We start from the raw sequence: 12442 nt of genomic DNA, 5'->3' as shown, positions 1-12442 counted from the left end.
TTTTACCCCTTTTGTTTCCAACCTTACCATTTTTAATTTGGTTTCCATTTCACATGTGCATTGGTTAAATATGGCCTGGCATATTTCCTCTTTGAATATGATTTTCCCTTCAAGCTCATGACAACTTTGAAATATGCACCTGCACAATTTAGATCAGATCAGTTTATCGTATATGTTGTCTTGTATGTAGTAACGTAGTTTAAATTCACTTGTTTAGTGTTCTTGTATTCTTTAGCGTAGATTTAACAGTTAAATCGTGGTGCACATCTAGCATGGTATGCCGTACATTGAATTCTTACACAATCATTAAGGTTGACAAATAGAGCAACCATCCTGAATGAGAAATGAATAGTTGCACTCGTAATCATCATGTCGAAAAGGAAAAACAAAAAGATACTTAACAAAACATTTCCGGTATTTAAAAACCATAATTTCCAAAAGGCCAAAAACATTTGCTGAACACATTCTACACTATATCAATGTTGACTTAAAAAAAATGAACTTTAACAAAAAAACTCTCGATTCACTTTAACGAAAAATCACATTTTTACACTAAAAAGTCAATCCTGGTACTATTCACTTTACCCTTTATTTTGTCTGTATCATTAAAATTCAAAATTTTCAAACTTTTTTCATTAGTTTTCCTTTTAAAAAATGGATATTTGGATCTCCTTAGTCTATTATTCTCTCACAAAAACATTACATCTTTCGAACTTAAAAACAATAATTTGCTTAGTGTATAAGGGTATGGTCTCAGCTGTTAACCAAGCTTGATCATATGCAAACTTAGAGAGAGAGAGAGAGAGAGAGAGAGAGAGAGAGAGAGAGAGAGAGAGAGAGAGAGAGAGAGAGAGAGAGTCTTAGAGAAGATCTATTCCGTATTGAGAGAGAGAGAGAGAGAGAGAGTCTTAGAGAAGATCTATTCCGTATTGATATTTTTCCTTACAGTTTACATCACCATTGTGGTATATATATACAACTAAGTTGGCTTACACTCTAAGCTAACTGTTATAACAAACTCCTAATTGCTTGCCTAATCTTATGACACTTGTCAAGGGTATAACCGTTAGATTAATCACTCCTTACATCCCCCCTCAATCTTAGGGGTAGTGAAACTGAGTCGGAGATTGGCACAATGAGCCTAAAACAATGGTGCAGACAACCCTTTAGTGAGAATATCTGCAAACTGTTCAAGTGAAGAGACAAACTGAACCAGCAACATTCTTTTAGCCACCCGTTCCCGCACAAAATGAACATCGATTTCAATATGTTTGGTACGTTGATGCTGAACTGGATTACATGTAAGAGCAATCGCAGATAGATTATCACAGTAGAAAGTAGGGGTACCAGAGATTGGAACTTGCAGAAAATGTAACAATTGCTTTATCCAATCAATCTCAGCAGTAGTGGAAGACAAAGCTCGGTACTCTGCCTCAGTGGAGGAACGAGAGATCGTGTTTTGTTTCTTTAAAGACCAGGAGATGGGATTAGAACCAAGAAAGACAACCAGTCCCGTGGTTGAGCGACGATCATTAGGATCCTCTGCCCAATCAGCATCGCTGAACACTTGTAAATCCAATCCACCTTTGGTATAATGTAAACTACATCCTTTAGTAGCTTGCAGATAGCGTAGAATCCTTTTAATTGCCACAAAATGAGCTTCCGTAGGGCATTGCATAAACTATGAAACCTAATGCACTGCAAAGGCAATGTTAAGCCGAGTAAAAGTAAGGTATTGAAGTGCTCCCACAAGGCTATGATACAGGGCTTCCTATCATCATTCAGCAACGATTATAGGGTAGGCAAGGTGTAGCACATGGCTTAGACATCTCCATTCCAGATTTAAGAAGCAAATCACCAACATATTTAGCTTGAGATAGAGATAAGCCATCCTTCTTATGAACAACCTGAATACCAAGAAAATAATGCAATGGTCTGAGATCTTTGGTATCAAACTCTTAAGTAAGTGCAGGAATAACATCCAATATAGCTTGAGAAACATTACCCGTGATGATAATATCATCAACATATAGTAGGAGAATCACAACAGAACCATTCACAACTTTGACAAATAAAGAGGAGTCACTATAGGTGGATTGAAACCCCAAAGATGGTAAAAAAAACTAGTAAATCGCTCATTCCAAGCCCTTGGGGCTTGCTTAAGGCCATATAAGGACTTGTGCAACTTACAAACATAGTCACTGTGAGTAGAGTCTAGGAAACCCAGAGGTTGAGCCATATAAACTTCCTCTTGTAACACACCATGCAAAAAAAACATTTTTCACATCAAGTTGACGAAGATTCCAATTAAAATGAGCAGCTAAGGCAAGTACTAACCTCACTGTAGTAGGCTTAACGACGGGACTAAATGTCTCACCATAGTCAATTCTTTCTTCTTGATTATAGCCCTTTGCAACTAAATGAGCCTTATATTTCCTTACAGAACCATCTGCATTCTTTTTAATCTTGAACACCCACTTGCAGCCTACTAAATTTTTGTGAGATGGAAGAGGAACAAGGGACCAGGTTCTTTGACTATGAAGAGCACTCAGTTCATCTTTCATTGCAGCCAGCCAAACTGGAGATTTTAGAGCAGATTTATACGTTGCAGGTTCTACCTTAGTAAGATCAGCACCACCATTTTCATGAACAAACGCCAATAGACCAATCTTTTTAGAAATACCATTGGATTGAGTCTGCATAGGATACAGATTCAATGAGGGTATGGGCAAAACCACCTGAAGTTGATCCCCCTGAAATTCAGGAACCACAGAGAGTGAAGGGGAGGATTGAGGAGCATTGACAGTAATGGGTGAAGGAGCAGGTGAAGAACTGGACCTTGATGCACTCGGGTTGCATAATAATGATCATTCAAACCTCCAGAACTATTCTCAGGTGGCAGATGCACAGAGTCAACATTTGGGATATGTGACACAAATTCAGGTGTATTTGACGGAAAGAAATGAGACACAAATTCGACACTTGGTGTAACCATGACATTGTCCAGGTTTGGAGTTAACGAAGGGATATGTGTGGGCATGGTAGGCAATGTAGAAAACATTATGGAGGATTTAGAATCCAAAGTGGTATATGGAAATTTTGTTTCATCAAACAAAACATGACGAGATATATAAACTCTCCGTGTGCTAACTTCAAAACAAATGTACCCCTTATACTTTGAAGCATATCCTAGGAGGATACACTTGGTGGTCCTAGGTTGTAGTTTGTTGTGAGTATAGGGTCGAAGTAAAGGATAGCAGGAACACCCAAACATTCGAAGATGATGGATCTTAGGAGTAGAACTAAACAAGGCCTCAAATGGAGATTTATTTTGTAAAGTGGAAGAAGGCATTTGATTAATTAGGTAGACTGATGCTTGACATGCAAATGACAAAAATGAAGATGGTAAAGAAGCTGTTTGTAACAGGGTAATGAAGGTTTCTATAATATGTCTATGTTTGCGCTCGGCAAGCCCGTTTTGTTCTAGGGTATGTGGACAAAACATTTGATGGATAATACCTTTGGCCACTAAATTTTTTTGGAAAGGTTTACCTATATACTCACCCCCACCATCACTTTGAAAGACTTTAATAGAAGCATGGAATTGATTGACAATGAAATTATAAAAGGAAACAAAGGTAGTACCAACATCACTTTTATTGCAAATTGGAAAAATCCAACAGAACCTAGTAGAAGCCTTTGACATAAACACAAGGAGCTGGACCCCAAACATCACTACAATCTTAAAGGGTTTTACAGATTTAGATGAAGACATAGGAAATGGTAGTTTACTAAATTTTCCTGGTAAACATGTAGAACAAACAGTAGGTAAAGAATCAGGAATATGAGAGACATTTGACTTTCTAAGGATTTGAGAGACTATGGGATTAGAGGGGCGGCCCAATCTTTGGTGCGAAAGCCTTGATGATACTTGCTGTCCAAGATAGGCAGCTGCATAAGCTTTCTGTGCTGAAACATGATTTGATGGAGAAATGATTGGATATAACCTATTATTGCACTGCTCTTTGTATAAAATCCTCCATGTGGTTTTGTCATGAATCTAAAAACAAAAGGCATAAAAAATCAACCAACAATTATTGTCCAAACAGATACGATGGACATATAACAGATTCTGTGTCAATTTTGGAACATATAAAACAGACTTTAATTGAAAGGATTGTAATGGAGTACGAAGAGTTGAAGAACCAATGTGAGAAATAAATAAACCTTCACCATTGGTTGTTTAAATAGATTCATGAAAGGGATATGGGGTAACAAGGGACAAATTGGACAGATCAATGGTCATATGATTAATAGCCCTAGTATTAGTGATCCATACTTGTTGAGGTGGTGCAGAAGGCAATTGAGAAGTTGCCGGATTACCAGAGGTGTTATTAACATACATAACAATCATTGGAGATGATGATCCATTCTGAGAACAAAACTCAACATTGTGATTCGGGTTTCCACAGATTTAACAACCAGTAGACAGAGCTGTATTTTGAAATCTACATGTGACATCCATATGATTATTCCTGCCACAAATATGACAACCTTGAGAAGAACGAAAACGACATGTATCAGCTAAATGATTGGTTTTTCCACAAATTTGACAAGGGATAAGGGGAGAACTTCCAAACTGTGGAGCCGAGCCAAGAATACTAGAACCAGGATGACCATTATTGAAGAATGGTTTGGAATTATTGAACCTGTTATTCGAATTGAATTTTCCCTTGTTCCTATTGTTGAAGGATTTGTAGCCAGGAGAATTGTTATATGTAGGATACGGTCTCCCTGATTGAGACTGAGATTCAAAGGTTGCAGATTTTTGCGACTGAGCCACTAAGGCATTTAACATAAGAGCAGTAGTAAGAGTCTCACTCATTGCTTCTTTAGCAAGTAATTAGGACCGAAGATCCTTCAAGGAAATAACCAATTCACGCCCCTTTATCACAGATCAGATGGTGTTATACTCAGAGGATAGCCCATTAAATGGAAGGATCACGATATCATCATCTTCAAAATACACCCCTGCAGCAGCCAAATAGTCTCATCATCTTCAAAATACACCCCTGCAGCAGCCAAATAGTCTTTCGCTTCTTTAATTCGTTGAAGGTACACAGTGATAGAATCAATGCCTTTCTTGATAGTTTGCAATTCAGACTTCATCTGAAAGATACTTGTTCAAGTAACAGTAGAAAATTGTTCTTTGAGACGAATCCACAGGTCTCGAGCACTCGTACTACCCATGGCACAAGAGATCGTTAGTGGAGATAAAGTGGCGGTGATGAGCTGCTCGATCATGCATGCGCCAAACCAAATATTCATCGGATTCCTTACGAGCAAGAGACTAATCAGTTGATAGTCCAGAAGAAGTCTTTGAATCCCCAGAGTTAGACGCAAGAAATCGAGGTGGACATGGTGTAGACCCATCAACAAACCCCATGATTCCATGACCTTCCAATAAAAGTTGCATTTGAAAACGCCAAGTTAGGTAACTGGTGCCATATAATTTCATGGTTATAGGGGTTGAAACCGATGAAATGACAGAAGTAATAGGAGACTGCAAAATCTGTAACTGAGAGGCGGTCACCATTGTTGATCGACAATAAATTGATTCTCAGAGAACAAAACACAAGCAGTTGGTGTGCACAACCAAAATCGAAGAAATTATCCAAGAATTAGAGATAAGAAACCCTAAATCAGAAAAAACCTGTTATCATCAGAAAGCAAGAATCCAAGATCGAAGAACAGAGAAGATAGTAGCGGAAGCAAAAAATCCAAGATAGAAGAACGATAAAGTCGCCATTCTTGCATTGAGACGAACGTTGATGAAGTTGGAGTGGCGATTGATACCATGTTAACCAAGCTTGATCACATGCAGACTTAGAGAGAGAGAGAGAGAGAGAGAGAGAGAATCTTAGAGAAGAAGTAATCTGTTTCATATTGATATTTTTCCTTACAGTTTAGATCACCATTGTGGTATATATATACAACTAAGTTAGCTTACACTCTAAGCTAACTGTTATAACAAACTCCGAACTGGTTACTTAATCTTATGACACTTGTCAAGGGTATAACCCTTAGATTAATCACTCCTTACATCAGCTACAATTTGTTGGAAAATTTAATATTATTTATATTATATTAAATTAATTAATTGAATGGAAATTAGAAGTGATGCTTTTTAGTAGAAATATGTATCTATCCTAATGAAGAGTTGTAGCTTTTGAGTCTTCATGAATGATCGCATGTTTTTCAAAGAGATATCTCAAATTCTATAAATAGGGAAGCCCCCTATAAATATAAAATAACTTTACATTGTTTACATAATCATACACTAATATTAAAGAGTCTCATTGAGTCCATATGAGCAAGTTTTCAACACAATCGTGGTTCATGAAGCCTTGTGATTTGGATTGCTACTACATGGTCGTTGTATCTTGGGAGACAAGTGCCGCTCAACCATCATCATCATAGTAGGGCGTAAACTTGTCTGAAGGACAAAGTGTCCAACAATTGCCTCGACCATATGTTTGAAGTTTTTCTAATTCATTATGTTATGTTCATTTAACGTTGGTAACTCATGTGCATGCATTACTTTGATATGTAATTGCATGAATTATTTCATGATTTTCTATGTGATTTAATATAGCAATTAGACCCTATATTTCCAATACAATTTGTTTTAGTATTTGTGAGCACTGTCCTAGTCATTTAACCTCGTATTTATTATAATATTCAAATCAGGGAGCAACATCACCAACCTAACCACTTATGTTCCTTAGATGAGGAACACAAAGAGGAAATCGATGCAATCAGTAGTAGACCATATATAAACTATATCTTATTGTTGTACTTCATCGATGTGTGATTGTGCACATCATCCCTTTTGTTAGTAGCAGACCAAACTACACCAACTTGTTTAGCTACTGACTTGCACGTATAGAAACAGCAGGAGCTCGTAAACGGTCTCAGTGCTAGAGTATTGAAATTTATCATAAAGAGTTTGATTCTCGCATTTTCTCTCTTTATGCCTCATATCTTGTACCAATTTGAATGCGAATGATTGCACATGAGTGAGAGCATGGAGAGTGACATTTACCCAACAGTGAAGGGGTACATAAAGTGCCATAGCTGGCTAGCTTACTGTTCCATTTGCTAAAACACAAAAAACAAAATCTCAAGCATGATCATGTTTCTGTTTTCGGTTGGGGTCCGTTTGCAAATTCCACTATTATTTCTCCATCCATCTCCCCACCCCACACATTGCTTTTCTAGATTTGTAAGACGATTCTTTTTAGTTAGTTGGTGGAGAGTTTGTTTTGGTAGCGTGATTTAAGAGAGGTCATATATGAGATTTTACATTGCCAAATTCCATAATATTAATGCTATATTAATCACATTTGTACTACATTTCTAATAAAAGTATGACTCACCAATACATATGGATCTCATTTTTATTGGAGAGGTGGTACAAATGTCATATAGAAAATGTGGTAGGAGTAGCATTTATATATATATATATATATATATATGTATTTATATATATATATATATGTATATTTATATATATATATATGTATATTTATATTTATATAGGGGTTAGGATCCGCAAGTTCGGAGACATGCTTTTAACATACATTTTGATACACGTATTTGTGAGCTTACTCAGTAATGTATTTCAATGACTCAAGCCATCTATCTATTAGGTCTTTCCTAAAAGATTATGTCTACTAAAAAACTCAAATATGAAATGGCAAAACCATAGTGTTTTTTTGTAGAACCATATTCGTCTGATTTCTTCGCTACAAATGAATGTTTTAATCATTTGGTTTTGTCTAATATTTTGAAAAAATTATTTACAAATGATGTACTTATATATAGACGGTTGGTTATAAAGTGAGCTCTATAAAATAGGTGTCAAAATGTGTGTCTCCAGATCCTACACACATATATATATATATATATATATATATATATATATATATATATATATATATATATATATTCATCTCCAATAATTTGAGAGAGAGAGAGAGAGAGAGAGAGAGAGAGAGAGAGGGGAGGGAGGGCACATCATATTAGACGGTGACCGACAACTGTAGTGTCTTCAAAGCATTGTAGCTTAAATTTGGTGGGTAGTAACATCAAAATTCAAATAGGAGGGAAAAGTATGGTGAATAGGGATAATGCTCACTGTCTAAATCAATACAAGCTGTCTTAGGAAGTGTTACAAGCTCCAAAACTCCAACATGATTTAAGTAATATACGCACCTTCTACCCAGATTAAGCCATTATATCGCTTCAAATAAGACCCAAAGGGTCATATTAGGATCTATGAACCTCCAAATATCTATAGGGTTTTTATATCAAAAATTTCCGTACAATTAAAATAGAAGTGTCATATAATATACCCTTTTACGAGAGATGATCCTTGCCGGATCCTTTTTGTGAGGATTCCGGAAATCTTCCAATCATATCCGTTCATTATACATCGTGCGGCCAATTTTCATTAGTACTGTTTATATTCAATTTTAAATAAAAAAATTTACAATAATTTATAACCACATGATGTACGATGAACATATGTGATATGATGATCCGGCGAGGATCCTCATTCCCCTTTTATGAGCAGTCAGTTTCTCAACGTGAGACACTTGTAGTTTTTCGTCCATAGTTCTTAAACCAAGAATGCACCAAGAAATTATACATGGCTTCACTATTTTTTTTTCCTTGAGATCACTTTGACTATAATGTTTGTAAAGTGAATATGTCATTATGTCTAGTAATTGCAAGTATTGTGGGACCAAATGGTTCATAAATATTTTGTTAATTAATTATGTGCTCGATCAATATTCAAACATTGCTAGATGTGGTCTAAATGTTTATAATATTGCTATATATATGGCATGCTAAGAGGATCTAGGGTTTCATCAGAAGGAACTTTTGAATTAAGTACGGTACTGTTGAATTAACCAGTCAATCTGACCCACAACCACAAGGGATATTGTTGAGGCAAGATTTTTTTAGGGGCGGGAGGACTTTCTTTTTATTAAACAATAATCTTCACCAGTCTCCTAGCTACTACGACACCATTTTAATTAATTCAAGAATTATCAAAAGGAAGAAGATAGAAAATTTGGTAGAACCCAACCTAGCTAGCACTATCAACGTGGTCCATGACGACCATGACCATATGCTGACCATGCATAATTAGGGTTAGGGTTAGGGTTCTTCACTGGTACATTACCCATGCATGCGATCTCGTATATATGGACCCAGAAATGAATTATCAATTTGACAAACGATAATTGCTAAATGTTGGGAGAAAAGAGATCGGTGGAGATCGAACTTACATCAGAGTTTATAGACATTATTGTTTTTCACCAATGTGAAAAAGTGGATTGAAGTCTTTCCATGTGACGTATTTGCATGATCATTATTTCAACAGTAAACCTAGCCACATTCCCACACTCAGATATAAGTGTGCATCACTGTGATTACCAGTCAAACGCCATTTTTAAGATGTAACTTATAATTAATATAGTACAAATGAACAACTTCTGCAATCATAAGTAGTACTTCATTCTCTTCCTACCTCCGCAATCATCACGATTTTCCTTTCCATTTTAGCATTATGGTGGGTAAGCATTTGCTATCATGCTACTTACTTTCTTTGTAATGCTAGAAACTGTTGATGGTTGTGTTCCATCGCACTGACATTTTATTATACAATTTGAATAATCTCTTGTCTAACAATTGATTAATACATCTTATGTTGCGAAAAAGAGAGTGCAAGTGAGCACATTGTCATTTCAACGATAAAATTATATGTAATATAGGAAGTGAAGATGAAAAATACAAAGACGATATAAAAAATCAAGTACTGTAATTTATTTTCCAGCACCATTTCTTATATATATATTGTTATATAAACATAAAATTTTATGAATTCAACACAACTACAATGGTTGTGTTGTTAGCCTATTACACTTAAAGGAGGGATGATGGAATAATATTTAGGGTTTATATATATGTTTCTCGAAAGGGGCTAATGCCTCTCCTGTAGGGTTATGCTGTAGCTGTAGAGTTGTAGGAAGGATGAACGACAAGGGTTGGCCGAGGCTCCACCGTCCAGTCCCACCGGTCCACCATGAAAAGCGACGGCCCACCTGAAAAAAAAAGGTGACGGATATCATCCACAATTTAAATTCCAATAATTTTATATAAGAAACGAAACCGTGGGCTAGTCTAATTTTTCAGCCAGCAGTATTTAAATTCCAAAATTCCAATTTGGTGGTGTTTGCATACTTTTTTAGAAAAAAATATTGAGAGTTTTTTTCATAGAGGATTCTCTCCTTTCCTAATATCTCTTCTCTTTTTTCCTTTCTTATTTGAACAGTTATAATTAAGAGTCAACATCTTATATTAATTTTTTAAGAGATAATAAGACAAAAAACAAAGTGTAAGAGGAGGAGAGAAAAGGGGATGTGAAATTGGAAATAGAAGAGGAGAGAATCTTAATCCGTTTCTTTTGTTATCATCGAAAGTTTGGACAGCTGCAGACTTGTTCCATTCTTTATGAAAGCTAGGGAGGAGCATTCCACACATTTCTTTTTCTTTTTCTTTTTGTGTACATATAGTTTATAACATATGTTTATTATGCCCGCTAATTCAATGCAGATAGTAATACATGTGAGGTTTACTAGACAATAATTACAAAATATTGATTTTATTTTATTTGGTTTCCTAAAATAGAATAACTACTATAATTAGCAGAGCCATATCCATGAAATGAGAATAAATTTAGATTCCTGTGGTCACATGAGAGAAATCTGAGAGATTTAAATCACTATAATCTGTCATTGAATTTCTGATCGTACATGACAACTGGAAAAATTATTGGTCATTCCATCTTATATTTCACTTTCCATAATAAGCCTACAGGCATAGTAAATGACATAACCACTATGGTAGCTAATAAACGAAAAATATGCACAAAAGTAATGTAACCAATTTTAGTAGATTTGTTTAAAAAAAAAAAAAAAATTGACAGTTCAATCAAAACTAGGTAAGCGTTATGTAACAAAATACATGGATGTACGTGTGAAAAAATTATGGGTAAATTACACAAAACTACCTCAACTATTGAGTTATTAACAGTTTCATACATTGTCTTTAAAAAGTTTCAATGTCATACCTTATTTTCGAATTTATTGCAATGTCATACCTTCCGTTAGTTGTCTGTCAAATTTTATGTTAAATGTTGATGTAGCTTGAGATAGGGTCCACTTTCTATTAAAATATTAATAAAATAATAAATTACCCTTAAAAAAAATTAAAAAAAAATCCCAATCATCTTCCCGACCATCCCTTCTTCCTCTTCCTTTCTTCCCCCTCCCTTCTCCTTCCCTCCCTTCTTTGCATATCCATCATTCCCTCACCCCACCCCCCGACCCTCCCTCCCTTTCCTTTCTTCCTTTCCGTCTTCCCCAAACCCAAACCCAGATCCCACCCACTCCTTCTAGCAATCCCATCCACCACACCCAACCCAAACCCAGAACCCAGCCAGCGTCCTTCCCTGCAACCCAAATCCAAAACCACTCCCACCTCTCATCCGCCACCTCTTTGACTCCCTGTCCCTCCGTTCATCCCTTCCCTTCCTTCTGTTCATCTCATTTCCTTTCTTCCCTTCCCGTCTTCCCCAAACCCAAACCCAGATCCCACCTACCCCTTCCAGCAATCCCATCCACCACACCCAACCCAAACCCAGAACCCGGTAAGCATTACCCCAGCTCCAACCGTCATCGATTGCATGATCATCTTTAGCATCGCTGGGGCCGGTTCGACTCATCGCAATCGAGGGTCACGCGGACGAGCCCGAATTGCATCTCATTGATTAGCTGGTGGGTCGAGATTGAGAGCTCGAGGAGGAGGGTGGGTTTGGTGGAGAGGCGATTGTGTTGGATGCACAACCACACGTGGCCGCAGTGATGGCCAAAGATTGTGCCGATGACCATGGATTTCGAGGGGCGGGTCTGCTGGGGTGGAATCGCCACACTGTCATTTTGGGTGGGCGAGGTGGATGTGCAGAGGTTGGGTAGGTGCAGATGAGAGAAGGGAAAGAGAAGGGAAGGAAGGTCAGGGGGTGAGGGAATGAAGGATGTGCAGAGGAGGGAGGGAGGGAGAAGGGAGAGGGAAGAAGGGTAGAGGGAGAATGGATGAGTCGGGGAAGATGATTGGGATTTTTTTTTAAGGTTAATTTATTAATTTTTTTAATAGAAAGTGGACCCCATCTTAAGCCACGTCAATATTTAATAGAAAAATTGACAGACAACTGATGAAAGGTATGACATTGCAACAAATTCGAAGATAGGGTATGACATTGAAACTTTTTAAAGACGAGGTATGAAACTGTTAATGACCCACTAGTTGAGGT

The sequence above is a fragment of the Pyrus communis genome, chromosome 6, assembly GCF_963583255.1.
Source record: "Pyrus communis chromosome 6, drPyrComm1.1, whole genome shotgun sequence".
In the NCBI taxonomy this organism is placed as follows: domain Eukaryota; kingdom Viridiplantae; phylum Streptophyta; class Magnoliopsida; order Rosales; family Rosaceae; genus Pyrus; species Pyrus communis.
Note: the sequence above shows the minus strand (reverse complement) of the source record.